General features: G+C 37.3%; 1 protein-coding gene across 2 annotated transcripts in view; it reads right to left on the bottom strand.

Annotated features, from left to right (window-relative positions):
- Positions 1 to 20,338, bottom strand: part of LOC150083480 (protein qui-1-like) — a 181,443-nt gene that overhangs the window by 107,050 nt on the left and 54,055 nt on the right. The gene's annotated exons all lie outside the window — the stretch shown is intronic.

Genomic DNA, 20,338 nt, shown 5'->3' with positions numbered 1-20,338 from the left:
AAAAAACAATGTTTTAACTTTTATTTTATTAAAAATAAAAGATTTTAATAGACATTTTGGCCAGTATTTATTTAAACGCGGTTTGTAATAAACCCGACTTAATAAGAAAAGACTTTAGGACACGCGCAGTTTATTTTTACCACTAAATAATTCCATTAAAATATAATATTAACGCGATGAACTTGTTATAATAATGAGTGGACATTATAGTCGTTATTTTAAGGTAATTATGAAATAATAATTCATTATTAAAGCGTAATTTCTTTTCTGCATTCACAATTCCTATTCTGGCATTAAGTTAATTGGGAAAGATTTAATGGCTGTTATATTTTTAATCGTCTCCATTATCATTTGGATAATATTGCAGATCCATTTGCATTCTTGGCTTTCATTTTTGTGAAACCAATTACAACTTTTTGACTATCCGTATTATTAAAACCACAAAAAATCGCGAGGCCCTCAATTTTCATTAGAATTACTGAAAAAAAATTGGAATTTTCCCCGTGATAGGTCACTGAACGCTATTTCCCCCCTTTGTTGCAAGTGCTCCCCATTGAAAACAAAACGCCAGAGTGCAGCATATTAAACGAAACAGTTCCGAGGCTGTACTCGATGCTATTAACACTCTCTGTAATGAGTTCCACCGAGGCTACTGCATGTTGTACAGCTAATTTCCAAGTAACGAACGATCCAATTTTACTCGGTGCACTGCCTTGATTCCCAAGAGGAAAAGGGTACACGCCTCAATGGATTTGTGTAGTGCCCCTTTCAGAGCATAAACTGCTGAGATAGTTTCATAATCAGCATCTTCTACGGTGATCTGTAGAGGAATGGGTTCGGCAAGTCGTACACGCACTCTGTTAGTAGCTTGCCTATCAAGGGTGAAGATGGATGAAGGGAAAGGCGAAAGGAGAATGTTAGACAGATTGATTAAGATGGAAAATTTTAAGGTCAGTTTTTGTCTCCGGCTAATGGCTGGTTATTATTCTTAATTAAATTTTTTTGGCCCTGAAAATGACCCTTTATTTGGAAAAACTAAACGTTTACTTGGTGGCCGTGTTCTTTGACGGGTCATCTATTGCGTGAAGTTTCCTTGTAGTTTTATTTTCTTGCAGAGAATGGGTAATTCTGTTTTGAGTGGATCTTGTGGGTAATAAAAAAAACATTCAGATTCAAAGAACCATATTTCTCTGTTGGGAGTTTTTGTATAAACTAATTCGCAGACCATCCTTGAATATTTTCATTGCCAGTATTAAGTGACCACAACTGGATAGAAATAGTGGATCAGTATTTACTGAACTGAAAATATATTAGTTAAACTCCACCAGGTGTCTGAGGAGATCTAGCTCCACATGTGACAATATTTCCATGAGGATTTTAGCCCTTATACGTCAAGGAATTAACTCCACTAGGGGTCTGAGGGGAAGTCCACCAGATGTGACAATTCTTCCATCAGGATATTTGCCACTCGCGAGAGAACTGTAAAACCGAACCGCACTTTCAAACATATTCCAGACATTTTCGATTGGATTCAGATTTGGAGAATGGGGCGATCACGGTAGATGTTGGAAATCTTGGGAATATTCCTCGCACCATTCCACCGAATCTGGGTAAAAATGAAGAATTTAAGGGTGAAGATGATCCAATACGATGGTAAAATATTCATTGGAGATAACAAGACCTTCTAATTGTATGAGAAGACCCAGTCCATACCAACAGAAACCGTGATAGCACCTCCAAACCGCTTGAGTGGTGAACACGAGATAATCTGGATGCGTGGCTTCATGTGGTTTACGCCACACTTTCACTCTATCATTTGTGCAAAAACAAAGTGTAAATCAAACCGCGTCAGACCATATAATCAATTTTTTTACAGACAGTTGTGGCACACTATTACCAAATCCCAGATTCTCCAACTCCTGTCGCATAGTTCGGTTGGAATTAGATCTTTCTTTTGCTTGAATTGAAATTTTCAGTCTTTTCTGCACACTGAAATGTCTATTCTGACGCACAATTCAATTTAAAATTCCTTGATCTAGTTCTTGGACTACAGACTTTATCTCATTTCTCCCTTTTAAAGTTGCATTCTCCTTTCTTCCATTCATTTCACACTTTTGAGATGGTTGCCTTCGACACAGCACTGATTTCCTTTGTTTTTTTCAATTGTGGCTCCAGCTAAACATGTCCCAACAATAACACCTTTCTGAAAATCGGAAAGATCACTTGTCTTCTCCATGTCCGAATCGAGTAAAATGCCAAAGAACTTGGAAACGCTAATGATTAAAATGTGGTCATCTATTTAACCTCTTCTATCCATAAACTGTTTGAGCTGATGGTTTATTAGCTGGGGGGAAAGTCTTAAAAACTAAGATTAGTGAAGTATTGAAGATGTTCAACTGGGACACACTTTATTTTGCTCAAGCTTATGGTATTATCATACAGTTCACATGTTTATTTAGTAAACTTCTTGAATGTCGTAGCATAAGGCTGTAAAATATTTAAAGTCTTAACAAAAATACTTTTATATACCAAGGTATTTAATCCTTCTTTACAAAATATTTTGCTAACTTTTACAACACGCTGACAGGTTATAAGACAACCACAATGTCATTTTTCTTCGGAGGTGATTATACGATGGAAAGAATGCTGCTAAATACAAAGCCAACTTGCATTTTTAAGAAAGATAACGCACACAAAACTAATCAATAGTTTCACTTTCCGAAGACCAAATAGTTTTCATGTTAGCACCAACCCGCCTCTGTCTGTGGTTTACATAAAGAAAACATTGTAAATGCCAAGGAACACCGTGATTGTTATCTCAATGGATTCATAACCAGTGGATATATTATGAGTGGTCTTCGAAGACTCGAAAAACATGCATCCACTTCCGAGAGAGCCTGCGCATTATTCTAAGAAACTCTTCGTTATTTGAATAAGAATCTCACAAGAGAAAATTTCATATTCTTCGGAGCTAGTCGACCAAAGAACTGTCCACAAGACTTGAAATGTGTAGCGCAGGGTGTCTTGGACCTGTCAATTGCAGTATCTGTATGCATTTGCAGCCACGATGCGATTCATGTATATCATACAGTTGAAGAATAAATATTTATGGCGTGTTGGTGAATTTGATGATGTCTCTCTCCAGGGGATTACTTTTCTTTCTTTCTAAATACACACTAGAGCGTGGTGGAACAACATTAGACATCCAGTTGTGAATATGAGAAAAAAAATCACACCCTGACTCGAAATTTTAAAGAAACATGTATCTATTTCTGATAGTGGATACGTTTTATTCACAGTGACCACAAGCTCTAGGAAACGACCAACGTTATTCCAATGGATACACGAGGGAAATTATGTCTTCTTAAGAGTTATCCGGCCAAAGAGCTGTCACCAACGCTAGGAAATGTAGCACATCAAACTGGCTTCCGTTTTATAACCGTGATACATTTCTCCAGAACTTCGATAGCTGCCAGCCTTGGTTCGTCCGTTGAATTAACTTTTTTAAGAAGCCTTCCTCTGTCAACCAGAGTATCTTGTAGACCAACTGTCTCCTCTTTTCACTTTCAGTGGACTAGCAAAAGCAAAATAAAAACTGATAGCGTATGTGCGTAAGCAAATGAAACAAAGGATGTTTGCCTCACAAACATCCAAAAAGAGTTATGGAAGTTTTATTCATATTCTCAGTCGGTGGACAGATAATTTAGTGAAATGGATTGAGGAGCGATGTAGATATGTTTTTGCGCAGCCCGAAACGATGTTTTCCCACTGGACTGATCAAAATTCTCGTAGACTGGCGCCTGTCTGCAAACCCAGTTTTTAAATAGCTTTATTATTAATTCGATTTCTAATAATAACTTCTTCGATGGTGCACTTTGTTATATTCAGGGTGTTTCAAAATTGCACTGAAAAAATGTAGGAGTTTATTCAGATAAAAATAAGAAAAAGTTTTCATAATTGTATGGGAAGGGTAGAAAATTTCGTGGCCTCAGTACGAAAGGATAGTGGTGCACTGTGTTACAACTGCTATACATAATGTATATCACTTTAAAAATTAATCCACCAAGTTTCATGCTGCAATAAGGTCTTATTGTTTTTTAAATTACAGGTTCTGAAAACAACAAAGTTGTGTGAATGAGAAAAGATGGACAATCAGCCACCGTGCAGGCCTCCAATATTTGGGAACTGGAACTAACGCCAAAGGTAATTTTGAGGATGTGGTTACAACACTGGGGGAGGAAGACCCTTCCTATTCTATGGTTAAGAAGTGGGCAGCAGAATTTAAACAAGGGAGGAAGAGCCTGAAAGATGATTCCCTCCCGCTGTGGAAGACCTACAACGTCGACCACCCCAGTTGTTGATGGTGGGTGTGATCAATGATCGAAGAGTGACAGTCCGGTACATTTCCAGCCTTTTGGGCATCTCATCTAAACGTATGCGCCACATAATAACAGAGGTCCTCACTATGAAAGAAGGTGTTGGCACGATGGATCCCAAAGTTGACAGAAGATCAAAAACACACATGAATTGTCAAGTCAAGTGAACATTTTCATCATTTTTAAGAAGATCCTTCAAATTTCCTTGCAAGGTTTATGACCATAGATGAGACATGAGTCCGTCGCTTTCAGTCAAAGACAAAGGAGCAGCCCAGATGATAGAAACACCCCTTCCAGAAGAAGCCAAGTATATTCCTTCTGCTGGCAAGTTGATGGCATGGTTTTTTTGAGATGCTAATGGAGTGTTGCTAGTAGATTACTTTCAGAAAAGACAGATAGTTGCAGGCGTATATTACGCAGACCTTGTGAAGCGTTTTCGTGAAAACTTCAAAGACAAACGCAGGAAAACTTAAAAACTTAGCAAAGGAGTCTTGTTCTGCCAGGACAACTCGCTTGCTCACAAGTGTGTCATTAACATGGCTGCACTGTATGCGTGTGGCTTGTTTGCTCTTATGGATAGCACAAGTTGGTAGAATCGCTCTTCCTCCCACACCGGGAGGAAAAGACCCGAGGTCGAGTCCCGTCGATGACGTGAGGAATATTTATGGGGCTTTTTTACAACATGGCTGAGTTAGTCGGTCTCAGGCGAGGGTAGTATGGTTTTTCGTCGAGGAAACAGAATATCGACAAAAAACACACGCAATTTATAGACGATAAAAATGGAGCAATATGGCCTTTAGTCGCAGATGCTCCTAAAACCTTACTACAACAAAAATAGCGTGTGGTTTGGTTTTAAATCTTGGACCATCTCCCAAATTCACAGATCTAGTACATCGGACTCGCTGATTTATAAATTTGGAAAAAAAACAAAACAAAACCCAACTTGGTTGGCATCAATTTTCCCGTCGACAGTGATGTCACTGCTGTAGTGGATGCATTCCTAGAGACCCAAGAGAAAACAAAACTTTCTTCGGGGCTAGAATCAATGCATTGCAGTATCGTTAGCAAAAGTGTCATTAGCATTAGTAGAGGCATTTGATGCAAGAAAGCAAGCTTATGCAGCATCAGCCAAAAAAAAAAAAAATAAATAATAATAATAAATAAAAAATAACCACTTCCACTTCACCCCTCTGTTCGTTCGAAATACCTGTCCAGCTGAGCCTTAAACTTATTTAGGCTATCAACTTCCACGACAAGGGATGGAAGTCTGTTCCACCAACCAACCACCCGCTGGCTAAAGGCAAATTTCCGCACATCTATCCTACATCTGTCTTTCCTCAATTTGAATTTATGCCCTCTCAGGTGATTATTCTGAGCAAGATGAAGAATCCCATTGGCATTGAGCATGCTCAAACCATTCAAGGCTTTGTACACCTCTATCAGATCAACTCGCTGGTGCTTAGTCTCCAGACACTGTAATTTGCAAAACTTAAGCCTTTCTTCGTAAGAGCACCCCTTTGTTTCATTCACTAATCTTGTTGCCCTTCTCTGTACTCGTTCCAGCAGCTCTACATCCTTCTTGAAATGAGGCCTCCAGACCTTATCGCAGGACTGTTCTTAATGATTTCATTAGATTCCGAAATGCGATGCGTAGAATAAACCATGGATTTCATGTTACCCCAAAAGAGTAATCTGAAATTGTGAAGTCAGTTGATTGTGGCGCAAATTGTACAGGACCGTTCGAACCAATCCATCGGCTATTGTACACCACGTTTCTTTTTTCTTATATTTAGAATTAGAATATGCTGCAACATTTTGTTCTTTGGAATTTTCAAACATCATAATGAAAGATGCATTTCCTGTCTAGTTGATATCGACAAGAATATTTATCGTAATTTACAACCAACTTAATGAGAAGTTTTGTATTTTACCTTAAATTTCCTATTGTGTCACAAAATTGGGGGATTGTGATGCCATATTGTTGAACCCAAACACGATGTACCTAACTCACTTTTCTCTATTTCCAATACAACTTTAAAACCTTTAAAGCCTTATGCAAAAGCTAACATATGTCAGCCATCTTGAAATTGTATCTGAATAACCCGCAACAGAGTTTATCATTTCAAAAGTAAGAGGAATAACTTCTAAGTGGTCACTCCTGTTTCAACCTTGATTGAGGTTGATAACTCCTAATTCAGGGTAGTTTAACAACGCTGTTACAGTGGACAAAGGTGTGATGGGTATGTGATAGTTTTCTTTTTAACACGTATTTGTACTTGATTCAGTTATAACTAATTTCGCTGAATATTTTTCGGTATAAAAAGGATCATTACTACTGGGTGGATATCCAATTTGCAACTCGAAGTCACCATTAATATTCAAGACTGCTCGTTCATAATTACTTTGCACTAATTACCATAATAGTCATTCCAGTCCACGAGTGCTTAGTTCGTTAGCTGCATTACAAAATTTTCTGTAAATAGAAACCTGAATATCACATCTGCATTGCAATTTATCATAATTATCCAAGCGAGTTTTTAATTTTAAATTATCTCTAGTTTTGATTTACATTATCTACAAAACAGTGTGGTAAGTCTCGATATGATTATAAAATGCTAGAAAAATTTCGTAGTGACCTAAAGGCAACTGAATAAAGCTCAGTTTAAAATACATTTTGTTTCCCATATTTACTAGTCCCATCTCAAAAGAGAGAAAGTTTGTGGTATGAATCATATTGATCTATTGAGTTTATTCATATCACAACAGTCGAACTTTCGTTGCATCCACCTGCAAAAACTATCTTCATAGGAGAAGTCTTTAGCTTCTGGTTAAAAGAAACTTTTAAAACTCTTTTTGTAGCTGTCCCCCCCCCCCAACTTTTAATGAAATGATGACTGTTACAGTCCTCAAATCTTTCGATTGAATCTTATAAATCTTAAAATCTGAGTCCTTTTTAGACTTCTCAAGTCTGGTTTTTGTAAAGTTTTAGGCGTTCAGCAATTAAGGATATATTGCAGCCTCTCCTGAGATCGACTAACTCAGCTTTTGAAAAAGACCCATAAAAATTCCTCGGTCATTGACGAGATTCGAACTCTGGTCTTTTCACCTCTGTGTGAGGAAGACTGTGTTTATACGAACTGAGCTAGTCAAGAGGATAGGTAGAACAGTGGATACAAGAAATTCGTGCGAAAGAATACAGTTGAATGTTTTCACAGCTTGGCAGAAATTAATCGGTCTGGGAGAAGAATCCATGTTTTTTTTTTTTCATTCTCGCGAAACTCGGTTGAGTTTTCATCCTATGAAGGAGGTTGCCTCGGTATTTCACTACTCAAAGCAGTACTGTTTTGGAAGAGCACGATATTCAGCCAATAATAAACGTAAAAAACAACAATATGTTTAATAAATATTGAATGGAAGATGAATGGAGAATGCACCTCTAAAAGGAAGAAATGTGGCAGAAAGTCTGTACTCCAAGGAGACCGCAGCAGTTTTAAAGCGACTGTGCAACGCACAGGTTGCTTTAAATGTCTGAAAGTCTCTAAAAGAATGACTGAAAAAATTCAATTCAGGCAAAGAAAATTTCCGTATAGTTTCCAACCGAACTATGCGGAGGGAGTTGAAGAATCTGAGATTTTCTAGTGGTATGCCTTTTGCCTATAGCAAAAGCCAATTGCTTATGGTTTCGCCAACGCCAAGAATGGGCTGCGTAAAGAGTTCGTGGTCTAACCGCTTTCGATTTATACTTTTTTGAACAAATGGAAGGTAGGATGAAAGTGTGGCGTGAGCCCCATGAAGCTATGCATCCAGACTGTCTCGTGTCTCCCACTCAAGCGGCTGAAGGTGACGTGTGTTCTGTTGGTACCTCCAGCGAATATCTTTCTTCATGTCGGACCAACTTCATCCTGCCAGGCTTCAATTTTACCCAGTTTTCGGTGGATTCATTCAAAACGACAGCCCAACTATTTACCATGCAAAAATTGTATCTGACTGATTCGAGGAACATTTTCAACATCTACCCTTACCATATTTTCTAGACCTGAATCCAATATGATTAAACTGTTTTTTCTCCCGGAAGCTCTGGCTTTTGTTTAGCAAACAGAAAATATACAAAATAACACTCATAGTAACAGAATTAAATTTTAATTACATTTGGGTTTCCCAAATTTTCAGTCATCCTGTATTATGGTCGCAGCCTGCAAAAATAAATTTTTGTTGACCTCTTTGCTGTATTTAGCAGAGAAATCAATCCAGTTGTTGTAGAATGGAGTTGATTATAGAATTGTTGATCATCAACGATGATCAAGTAAGCCTACTAACGAATTCTCTGGTCCTGTTTGTTGAACGATTAAATACACGCAGTGTATGGAAATCTCCCCAGCTATATTAAACCGTCGAGTATCCACACATTGCTGAAAACCTCGTTAGAGTTTCAATTGATTTCTAATGTTCTGTAGTTTAGATTATCGGCTGATATAATCGGAGATGAAGTGGAGAATTTTGAAAATATTTATTTAAATACTGTATTAAATATCGTCGCTGGGAGAAAGCTATGATTACAAGCACGCGTGAATACCCTCTGTCATTCATAATAAACAAAAGGGCAGAGGAATGGAGTTAATCATACGAACCCACGGATGAGAAAACCTGAAGCCAGTGGAAAAGGCAGCTGTACACTGCGTACTTTGGAAAAAATATAAACAAAAGAGCGCTTTGTTTTCAAGTAGGGAGAGAAGCTGCATTCTCCTGCAGATTCAATTAGAGATGATGGCTGTTTGAGAGGAATTCTGTATTCTCCCTTTGTATCATTGCATAGATAAGCTGGCATTCGGAGAATAGTAGGATAGCTAAATAGGATCATCATCCCAGGAAGTTGCGCTGTATATCAAAGGACTTAATTAAGATTCTAATGATAACGAAACATTCAGAGGCAGGCGGGTCATCCATTTCGACCACTAAACCAGTGATTTTGTCATAATAAATATTTCCACGCCGTGCCATTATCACAATTGGTTTGCAGCCGTATCCGTTTCAGGAAACAGAACTTAATATCAACTACTGTATCGTGTGCACTCTGGCTCTCTACTAATCTTACTGCAGTATTCTCTTCTTATCAGTCTCGTTTTCTGAAAGCTGCGTATAAAACCCAGTTTAAATAATTTCTCGTACGGTGAACGCAAGAAAATTGGTTATCTTTTCTCCACCCGGTAAACGAGTTGCTATGGTTACGGATGTAATGTTTTCATCCGTGGATACTGGCTGGAAAATTGTGAAGATTGAGGATAGGAGAAACCTGTAAGCAATTTAAATTTGAGGACCGAAAGCTTGTATACAGTAGCTGACAAAAAAAAAAATCTCCACAGCTAACGAAACTTTGAAAATATATAAATAAATCGCCAAAACAGTTTTCTTAATTACAAAAGACGGTATACTTCTTAAAATAATCTTAATTAATCCGCAGTCTGTTTATACGTGACCTACAACATCCAATTTTCTCACATTCTGTTTAACTTCAAATAGCTAAATCGAATTCAGCTTGTTTACTGTTAGCGATGAACAAATACCTTGCATTATTGCTCTGCGAGTTTCTCCTTTTAATGAGAGATATTCTCAGAGGTAAACTGCCTTAAAAATACATCATTCTATAATTTTTCTTTTAGTAATTAAGTTCAAACAAACAGCAAGGCATTGCTTTTTAATATTTATTGGTGTGCTGGCAAATTTTCTGTTAATTTTTATATCTCCATCTCGATTACAGATGGGAATCTGTGATAGAGATGGAGATATAAAAATGTAACTTGCATTCTCATCTAAATCTGCGAGTGCAAGGCGAGATCTTACTTCAGATATGGAATCAGCTCATCAAAGTGTACGAGATGTACCATATTTCGGGAGAAAAACAATCAAAAGGTTAAAATTTGTTGAACCTTTTGTCGAATCACAAATTGTTTTTCTTAAAGTATCCCTGCAATTTCGAAAAAATAAAGATATGTTTTGTCTAGAAGTATAGAAATTTCTTTAGACCTCAGAAGGTATTTGTAGTTTATTGGTCAGGGCTAAATTGCTTTTTATTTTTATTATTTAACCACAGAATGATCAACTTATTACATAAGTTTACAGACTCTTCGATTTTTTTACCCTAAAGACAGATCGTTGACAACTTTCTCTCTCTCTCTATCCAACTATCATTTCTGTGTCTTCGAATTCCATTGAACTTTTTTCCCCCGAAGTTATTGTCGACTTTCTAAAAGACCGAACAATTGGAGACAGAAGATCTGTGTGGTCCCTTAATAGCTTTCTCAGGTATCCTCTCAGGCTGCTAGTTTTCAGATTGATGAATGAGACTTTTGCCCCTGTAATTCCTCTTCCACTTGACCGGCCTTCACTGTTCTCGAATGCGCTATTACTGCAAAGACTCTGAGCGTGCCTTGATAGACACACGATAGTAATTGTATCCGGTGAACTAAAAAAAGTTTAGTTTCTTCATCTCGTGAAAAGGAAGGGGAGGATTGTTTTCCTTTGGCTAAATCTCTTCGTCCTCTTGCAACCTTTTATTTTTTTTTCGGTTGTCGGAATTGAAAAGAGTACTTAGTGTTCCCTTTGTTGATTTGGAGAGCTCTTCCATTGATAAAAGGTTTCTTCGGTACCTGCATTAGCATGTGTGATATCTTTTTAGTTGCAACAGATGTATTCAGTTTCGCTGGGGATTTCTCTTTTCCATTTTATGTTTACAGTGTACGCTGTTGTGGGTATCGAAAACTCTAGTTTGGATCTAACGCTGACCAGACGTGTTTGCATTTAAAATTCGAAGAGATTTTTTGACTTCACGCGTAATGTAATGAATACACATTGGAAACAGTCACACTCTTTCTATTCTAAATTTTAATATATTTTCCTCCAAAGTTCCTGGAAAAAAAAAGGGGGAACTTTGGAGGAAAGCTCTACCAGAAATATTCGTAAAACTATCAGTTTTCTTTTTGAATTCATCTAAGTTCATCGTTAATCGGGAGAGAAGTATTCATTTTGGATTTCCAGTGGCTTCAAAGGAAAAAAAAAACAAGTCCAGCAGTCATGATAAAGGGACAGAGGGGCCGATCCACCAGGCTTTCTTTTGTAGAATTCATCTGTTCAGCATTCATCTCGGATTCCACGTAGCTCCAAAGGAAAAAAAAAAGGAGTCCAGCAGTCATAAGGGGAAGAGAAAGAGTGATCCACCGTTTTTTGCTCGTGCTGTTAATGAACCTACTGTAGATATGTTATTACACTGATAATAAAACAAGTATCAAAGTTATAGAGGTACTGTCTGTTAATTTCCCGGTTACATATCACCAGGGACATTGCAGTATAACTGATCGAAGAGCTCAAGCCTTTAAGAAGCTTACACTCGTGTTTCCTACATTCGTACCATCACGGATTCCTGCGATTTCCCTGGGGAAAAGGACTAGACTTATCACCCTGTACAATTGTAAACATCTCGTGAGATCTTGTGCTGGGGTGTTCTGTCCTTATAGAAGACCAAAGGCGGTGTAACTAGAACGATCATTTAAACTTATGCTTTATGGATGAAAGATAATTTGTAGCTCAACTAGTAAACCTTATATATTATTAAAGGGTATCGCTGGATGTCGTTTCCCTAAACCGTCAGTGCCTGATCAGAGCTTCATCAGCAATGTACTTAACTGATAAAGCTGTAATTATTAATAAAGCTACAACGTTCATTTGTAAGAAGGGATTTTCTCTGGAAAATTAAATCCTCTGAGATTATTAGGGTCTTCGTTAAATAGTATTAACAAATAAAATGTACAGCGCTTATAAACGTATCCAATTTTATGTGAATTGTTCGAAAACTTCTTCAAAGGGGTGGTTTTTTAATAAAATTTTACATTTCTTGTTAGAAACTTGCCTTCTGACTCCGGAGAGGGGGAAACGAACGCTCGGATGCTACAATTGGAAGACGCGAGTCACTGCCTTGCTATTTTCTGCCTCTCTCTCTTTCTCTTGTAATTGTGAACGTTAGACACCTGTGGGAAGATACGCGGCTTATCTTTTCCTCGGTTAAAAATAGGAACGCCGTGTTGGTAGCTTGGCAAAGTGAGGTCGGGCAGCTCGTGCCATTTGTTATTGTTGTGAAAGTTGGAATCTAGCGGTCTTGATCACAATGCAAGGGAGACAGGAAGCGAAGGAGATTCCAGAAGCTTGTAATTACATTGATGATGTTGTCATGGTAACCGCAGACGTGTAGTGGAGTAGGAGTGGGGGGATGAAGGACGTTGAATTATTACCCTATATTACCGAAATTGTGCTGAATCTTAGAGGTAGCTTCAGAAAGTCAAGTTCCTGTGGATCCTTGGGCTACCAAAGTCATAATTATGGATTCTAACCCTAAAGAAAGATATTTAGTCCAATACTTCACTCTAATATTAAATCTTCTGCATTTTCCAGTCATTCTATTGGTTCTTTACACTAAAAATCTAAAGCAGTCTTTGTTTCCACGAGACACCCTCTTTCTTTTTACAATTTGCAAATGAAAGTTAATGAATTTAGTAACCACCAATTACAAAGTAAGATCGAAGCGTGGCAGTGAGGTTGAAGATCACGTGCTTACGTTTATTACGAAGGAAAGAAGAACTAAAAAAATAAAAAGGCACCACCAAAGGTAAACAGTTACGTTTTGTGCTTGCAGAGAGATCTACACATACACGGATTGTTTGGAAGAGTGCCCGAGTCTGCGCACTGAAGTGTCGATGCAGCTCTTAGTGGATAGCTTGGTTTGTGTTTGTTTATTTTGCTTTATTATATTTGGTGATGCGAGTTTTGTTCAGATGGTGGCGATTAGTTATTTGTTCTTTAAAAGATACACATCGGTGGTAGTGCCACGAATTGTTTATTTTTTTTATACGAAATTGGATTTGAAAACAACTTTCAGTTTTCGGTTTGGATTTTTTTGTTTCTTTTTATAAAATCTTCCATTAAAAGCCTGTTTCTTTTACTTCGGTATTACTAAGAAATGATTCAGTTTTATCAATAGTACTTTGCCTGTCCACCCAACAAGAAACATTTGTGGTCTGGCAATTTGATACTTCAAAAAACTCAAGAATGAAAAAAGATGGCGGTTTTGAGGTTTATTACTTATTTTTATTTTAAATTAGGGACAGGGCCTCTGTCCACTTGATCCTGACGCTCATTGTTAAAAGATAAGATTTTTTTGGAAATCTGAACTGAGCTACAGTTGATTCATAAATAATTCCTCCAGTTTATCGAGTATACACTGTTCCAAAAGTACAGGGAAAACAACTAGCGTTTCTGTAATTGTATACGCCATATTTGATTCTGCTCAGTAAAATACCGTATATATGAGATTTAATATTTATATAGACCTAAATATAGTCAATGTTGAGTTGAGGAACAAATAGATCGTCAGATTTTCTTGCGAAAAATAGATACAGGCATGGCTTTGTGGAATGGTAATTTTTGACATCTAAGAGTAATACGAAATTTGCTCTTAACAGTTCTTTGCTTCCACCACAACCTTTTGGAAGGAGGCTTTTTATAAGAGTCTAATCAATCATACACTTCACATGCCAAAAAAGTCTGTAACAATCAATTTTGGAGAAGTGGGAGTACTTGAAACTTTATGAACTACGAGTTGTGGGGATTACCAAGCAGACTGTGAACTGGAAAATCGAATTTGGCAAAGATTGCATTTTTTGGGTGAAGTATTGCTTGGGACGTAATTTTTCTTTGTGATTGAACGGATTAATGAATGATGGTGATTATTATGGAGAATTTCTTAGGAATGCTGGCTCGTGCCTGAAAATTTCCGTGATGGTTTAAAAAATAATACAAAATAAGCTGTTTATGTGGACTTCGTTGCTGGAAGGTTATTGAAGCAATGTTGCATCGTTTGAAACGCAACGTACAACTACATTGGTCTTCAGCAAGCGTCTAATTTGTATCCTCGGCAGTAAAGGATTATTTATTTATAAATAACAGTGTGACAGTAAACACTTCTCGTTTGTGATGAAGAAGAGGTGCAGTCAACTTCATCTGATCTCTTAGTTATTATTCGTATCAGTATTACCCATGTAGTGCAAGGAGTCTACAGGCTTTGGGTGTACTAGACAAAGCAATAAATAAATAAAAGTAAGAAAAATACTAATAAATTACTAATTAAATTAAAAAAGAAAATAAAGATTTTCCCCTCTTCGCTTAGATATCCAGCTGATTTGAATCTCCCCATGCCATCAGCCTCAACTACCCACGGAGTTAGTTTGTTCTGTTCATTAACAATTCTCTGGCTAAAAGAAAACTTCCCTACAATCCAGTCTAAATCTCTTTCACCTTACTTTGAATTTATGCCCCCTAAATTCTGAAATCATTTATAGCAATGAAAATTTCTCCTTCAATCAGTTTATAATCGCCCGCTCTCAGAGCCTTACAAACCTCAGTGAGATCCCCTCTTAGGTGTGCTTGGTTGCCAAGCTCTATAGACTGCATATTAGAAGTATTTCCTCATGCAACTACATTTTTTGCAGATATCATCAAGCGGGTTGCTTATTTTTTGACCCTTTCAGGTAACTCAATGTCTTTGTGATGATCTCCATATTTGGACACAATATTCCAAGTGCAGTCTTGCAATGTGCAATGGGATTATGCCTTTCCTATCTCTACAAGCAAATGTTTGATAAATCGTCGATAGGACATCATGGGCTGTCCCTGTACCTGTCTGCACTGCTCAGAGAGAATTTCGTATCCGTCTGTAACATAACTTGCAAATCCCTTTTATCCTCCACCGTTTATAGTTCAACCCCACATACTGTACAAGTTATTTTAGGGTTGTTGTTGTTTCCTTAATATAATTTTTTGCCATCTGAAGTCAATCCAAGTCATCCTGAATGGCACTGCTTGGCACTGATCATTAACCATTCTCCCAGTCTTCCCATCATCTGAAAATTTCGATATCACGCAATATATGCTTTTGCTTATATCATTTATGAAACCCAGAATCGATCCTTGGGAGACCCTGCTTCTAACGTTTGACCAATCTGAAGCGTAGCCATTAATTACAGCCCTCTACTTCCTGTCCTAAAGTCTCCCTGCAATCCATATATGGACCTTATCCAAAATCCCAACATGTTCCAGCTTATACAGTAACTTTTCATGAGAGACTAAGTCAAATGCTTCGTTACAATCCAAGTAAAGGATGTTAAACATGATTTTCCCTTAACAAAACCATGCTGTGTATCTTCAGAATTATTCGATTTCTATCTAAATATCATTGCATTGCACTCATAATCATTGCCTCCATTATTTTCCCCACCAATGAAATTATACTGAATGGCCTGTATTTACCCACCTCACTGTGCGTATCGCCTTTATGCATTAGTGCTACAAATGGCACTTTTCCTATCCAGAGGACTCTCCTGAGTCCTCTAATAACATCATAAGTAACTTTACAATAAATGATCATCTGCAATTTTCACTAATCTCACACTGTTCATCACTCGCTCAGCCTCTTTCTATAAATGGTTCTTTCGTCTATAAAGATCCATTTGAAGTACTTGTTGAATTCATCAACAACACCAGCTAGGTTATCTCAGACTTTTCCACGCCCTTTACGCAAGGGTCCGATCTAATTCGCTTTCTTGGAATTCACATACAATGAGCAACTCTTGTGTCCCTGTTCTTTATTCCCTTAGCAGGTGATTTATCATACTCAGCCTTTCTCAATCTTACATTTTCTGTGGTACCATGCAGATCGTCTTGTAGCTGTCATAGGTTTCATCACTTTTCATCGCGCTGCAACTATCCCATTTCATCTTTTTCTTTAGCACTGGCCAGCTCTGTAGTCATCAACCTTGGCAACTTCCTTTTTCCATATTTTCTTAACAGTATATGTACATTCATGGCTTTTGTCACTATTTGTTTAAAGATATTCCATAATTGTAGTGTATTCACCATCTTTCAGCTGTCTATCCAGTTTACAGAAGCTTAGCAACATCTTAGACTGTCATAGTCCCTTTTCTGAATGAAATCCTATACCTCTAACTACTAAGTTTTGGTTGTTGTTTTAGGAGTTTAGGAGCATCAGCGATTAAGCCATAATAGTCCTTATATGCTGTTTGTAAATTGCGTGTGTTCTGAGGTAGATTTTCTGTTTTGCTGGATTAAAAACGCGACTTTCCGGGAGAAAAAACCATGCTACTCTTCCCTGAGACCGACTAACTCAACCACGTTAAAAAAAAAAACCCATAATTCCTCCCGTCATCGACAGGACTCGAACTCGGGTCTTTTCCACTCGGTGTGGGGAGGCTGGGTGATTCTACAAACTGTGCTACCCACGTGGGCAAGGCAGCGACTAAGGCTATATTGCCTTAGTCGCTGCGTTCTTTCTGTGGCCAATTTTCTGTTTGCTGGATGAAAAACCCGAGTTGCAGGGTGGAAAACCATGCTACTCTTCTGAGACCGACTGACTCAGCCCCGTTGTGAAAAAGGCCCATAAAAATTCCTCACGTCATCGACGAGAGGAGTCGAACTCGGGTCTTTTCCACCAGGTGTAGGGAGGACGGCGATTCTACCAACTGTGCTACACACGAGGCCATGGAAGAAGGAATCTGCAGAGCGATGACTTCGTGAAAAAGGAAAATAAGTCCTCAGAACTGATTGATAGATAAATATTAAAAAACAAAAGGAATAGTCAACTTTAATTCTATATTAGGAAATATTTTGAACAGGGAAAAAACTCACCAAGAAATTGAAATTTATAAGCCTTTTTGTGTGGTGCACAATTGTTTTGCATGTCCTCTCATCCACAGAAAATTTCAAATTAGGCATTTCCCAGAAGGAAATGAAAAAAAGGGGGTCACAATTTGTAAAGCACAGATTTAGGGAAAGATTTTCATTCCCTTTACTGTCGTATATCTCATTATTGCTATGAAAGTTTAATTTCCGATTCATCGAAGAGGACGAAAGAGAAAAGAGCGGAGGGAAACTGTTTGAATAAAACATTTTCTTTAAGATGGGGGAAGAAAATACTGTACTCATCACCGATCATGAACTGCCTCTGTTTTCTCTCTCTTCACTTTCCATTTGCTATCTTGAACATGCCACTCTTATCAGCGCTTATATTTCTTTCGTTTATAATGAGCAGAAAGAAAGATCGTTAGTCACTACTCCGACACTGTTAGTGGCTGTATATCCTTGGTGGCCATTAAGGAGTTCCAAAGAGAAGGCAAGTGTAGCATTAGCTGTTTAAACCAGATACCCTATCTTCTAATGGGATCCTTGTGGTATTGAAAAAACGACCGAACAAAAGCCATTATGGGACTAAAACTTATTATCCCCTGAGTATAGTTATCGGGAGGGAGAAAAACAAATGGTAATTTAGCCCCTAGGCATCTTCGGTGGGAGATTAGAGCCACGCAGTGACAACCCACAACTGGAAATTTCTCTACACAAAGTTATTGGGAATTAAACATCAGCGAGATTCTAGTGTAATTCTCCATTGGGCTAAAAATATAAGAACCTTTCGATTGTAGAGCTGAATAAAATCTTGTTTTCTTTTTCTTTGATCTTTTTAATGCATCAGTAACGATATCTTCTTTTGGCATTGAATTCTGTAGAAAAGAATACGCTTCAGAATTTTCTTATGCTCATCTGATTGTAATATTCCTTTGCGTGATCTTGCCATCAGGCCAAAAGTTGGAGTTGAATCCAAATACATGTAAGACGTCCTGACCACATTAGTCAAATTCCAGTATAGTATTTATGGTGGTGGGGCTTCAGTATTTGGTAAAATCTAAACTCATTTGCATATTGCTAAGACACTGCAGTTTGATCCTCTAGGAGGTGTTCACATCTGGTTGTGTGATTGTCTAATATTTTTACAGTTCAGTGTAATTTAATAACTCTTTTGGGAGAAGAGGCCTAGAAATCTCGAAATAGCGAATAAATTTCATGACTGAACAACGTAGGAAAATTAGTTCCTGTTTTATGACCCTGAGGAGGAATTTCCGATGTTAAAAGAAGCCTGTTAAGAGGAAATATTTGAAGAATAAAGTGGTGTTCATTCTTGTAGAAACGTTTCCGTTTTCTAGTTCGAATATCAGAGACTGCTTATAATTTAACAAAAATATTCCAAATATTCCTTTGAAAATTTTCTGCAAAGAATTTCGCTTTCTCTCTTTCTCTCATCTGAAAGAATTGTACTCGTATAAAACACTTCTCTCCATCTGCAGCTGTTCTATTAAGCCCGAGGAAAATAAACTCGTGATTATAAATGCATTCGCTTTCTTTTATTGGGATAACCGCAAACAAATTGCAGTTTGAAAAGTAATGGATTCTGTTCGTCTTTTGTTCGCAATATTTGTTGCCTACTCTTCCAAAGAAAGAAAGCTTCCTTTGATCTGTTTTTAAGACATCGTACCAGCGCTCAATCACACTTTTCTCACCAATGAATTTGAAATGTTTGCGATTCGAATGCATGGAAGAGAACTTTGTGAATTGTTCTTTGGCGCTGAATAATGCTCCATCATATAGAAAGATTGTTATTCATCATTGTCAGGAATGTTGGAAATTTGGGCCACAAGGTGTTCAATGGGGACACGTGATAGTTGTTTGCCAGTGATGACTCAGCTCGTCTTCCATTGCTATTCTGAAACGGATCCTCCTTCACCATTGTAGAAATGGGGGGTGGGGTGCCTGAGTGTCTGATCTCTATTATAAATGCGTGTAGAGAGAATATCTGTACTGATATGAATTCCTTAAATGTGTAGGTCTGCTTCCATCTCCAAATCCATTTCGATATTCTGTTTTTATTCCCTAAGTCTCTCTCCAATTAATAGATATCTTTATTTTCAAATGGATAACATTTGCGTTGTTAGGCAGAGCGAGGTTTATTGATATCCTTTTCGTTCAAAAACAGGTGCGGTTGTCTCTCGTGCATTTTTCTTTCAGTTCATCAGGGTGGTTCTGTCCCGAGGCTGTATTATGCATGCTTTTGTTTTGGATGAATCTTTTCATTCTTTGACATTTTGAATGATTTTTTTTTTTACTCGGTTAAAAAACGTTTCTGGTTGCATCTATTCCCATGTTAATGAATTTGTATTGAGGTTCCATGCTGTGGAACTGTTATTTTTCTTTAAGATGAAAAATAAAAAATAACCTTCTTTCTTAACGCGGTTGTTTTCTCTTTTACAACACAGTTTGAAAGTCTCGAATTTAAATCACAGCCCACATTTTTGAAATTTGTTTTTGTTGTTTTGCAGGAAAAACCGACAAGTCTAATCAAGATCATAAGTAACAACTGGCTTTATATCACGATCAGGTGTAGCAAAATAAAATAAATTTTAGTAAAACTAGAAAATATATTTGGTGAGAGAAATATCCTAATAATTATTAATATACTTTATTTTGTATTTTATATAGAATTTTTAGATTTGCTCGATAAATATAAATAAACTTTTTATTAAAGATTCTCTTGGGGAAACTGAATTAAAAGACTAATTTTTTAACTTGCAGTAGGAATTAGCAAAAGAGTAACTCAAAACGCCATTACCAAATATTCGCCGCCCCCCCCCCACAAGGATATCCCTGCTTTCAATCTGACTCGAGTTAAAAGAACGAAATTATAATTCCTGGAAAGGGAAATCTTCATAATGGTATTACTTTTTATAAAAAGATTTGAATAATAAAATTCAGTTTTGCTTTCTTAAACCTTGATTACTTCATTATTATTATTAGTTATTAAAAGCCAATTTATATAAACAATTCTCTTTTTCTAATATATCATCTTTTAAGATATAACGCCAAATAAGATGACATTAAATTTAGAGCTTTGTCAAAAGTAGCCCTTATAATTCTCGACGAAAGCGACATCTGTTGAGCAAAAACGGTCATTGTTTAGTTGAATTATGAATCACTGGTTCTTCGGGGTATTTTTCACGAAAATAAAAGAATTGTTGAAT

Source organism: Mastigoproctus giganteus, chromosome 7 (genome assembly GCF_048544385.1).
Source record: "Mastigoproctus giganteus isolate SK-2022 chromosome 7, ASM4854438v1, whole genome shotgun sequence".
Classification (NCBI taxonomy): domain Eukaryota; kingdom Metazoa; phylum Arthropoda; class Arachnida; order Uropygi; family Thelyphonidae; genus Mastigoproctus; species Mastigoproctus giganteus.
The sequence above is the reverse complement of the archived record's forward strand: the minus strand, read 5'-3'. Positions and strand labels throughout refer to the sequence as shown.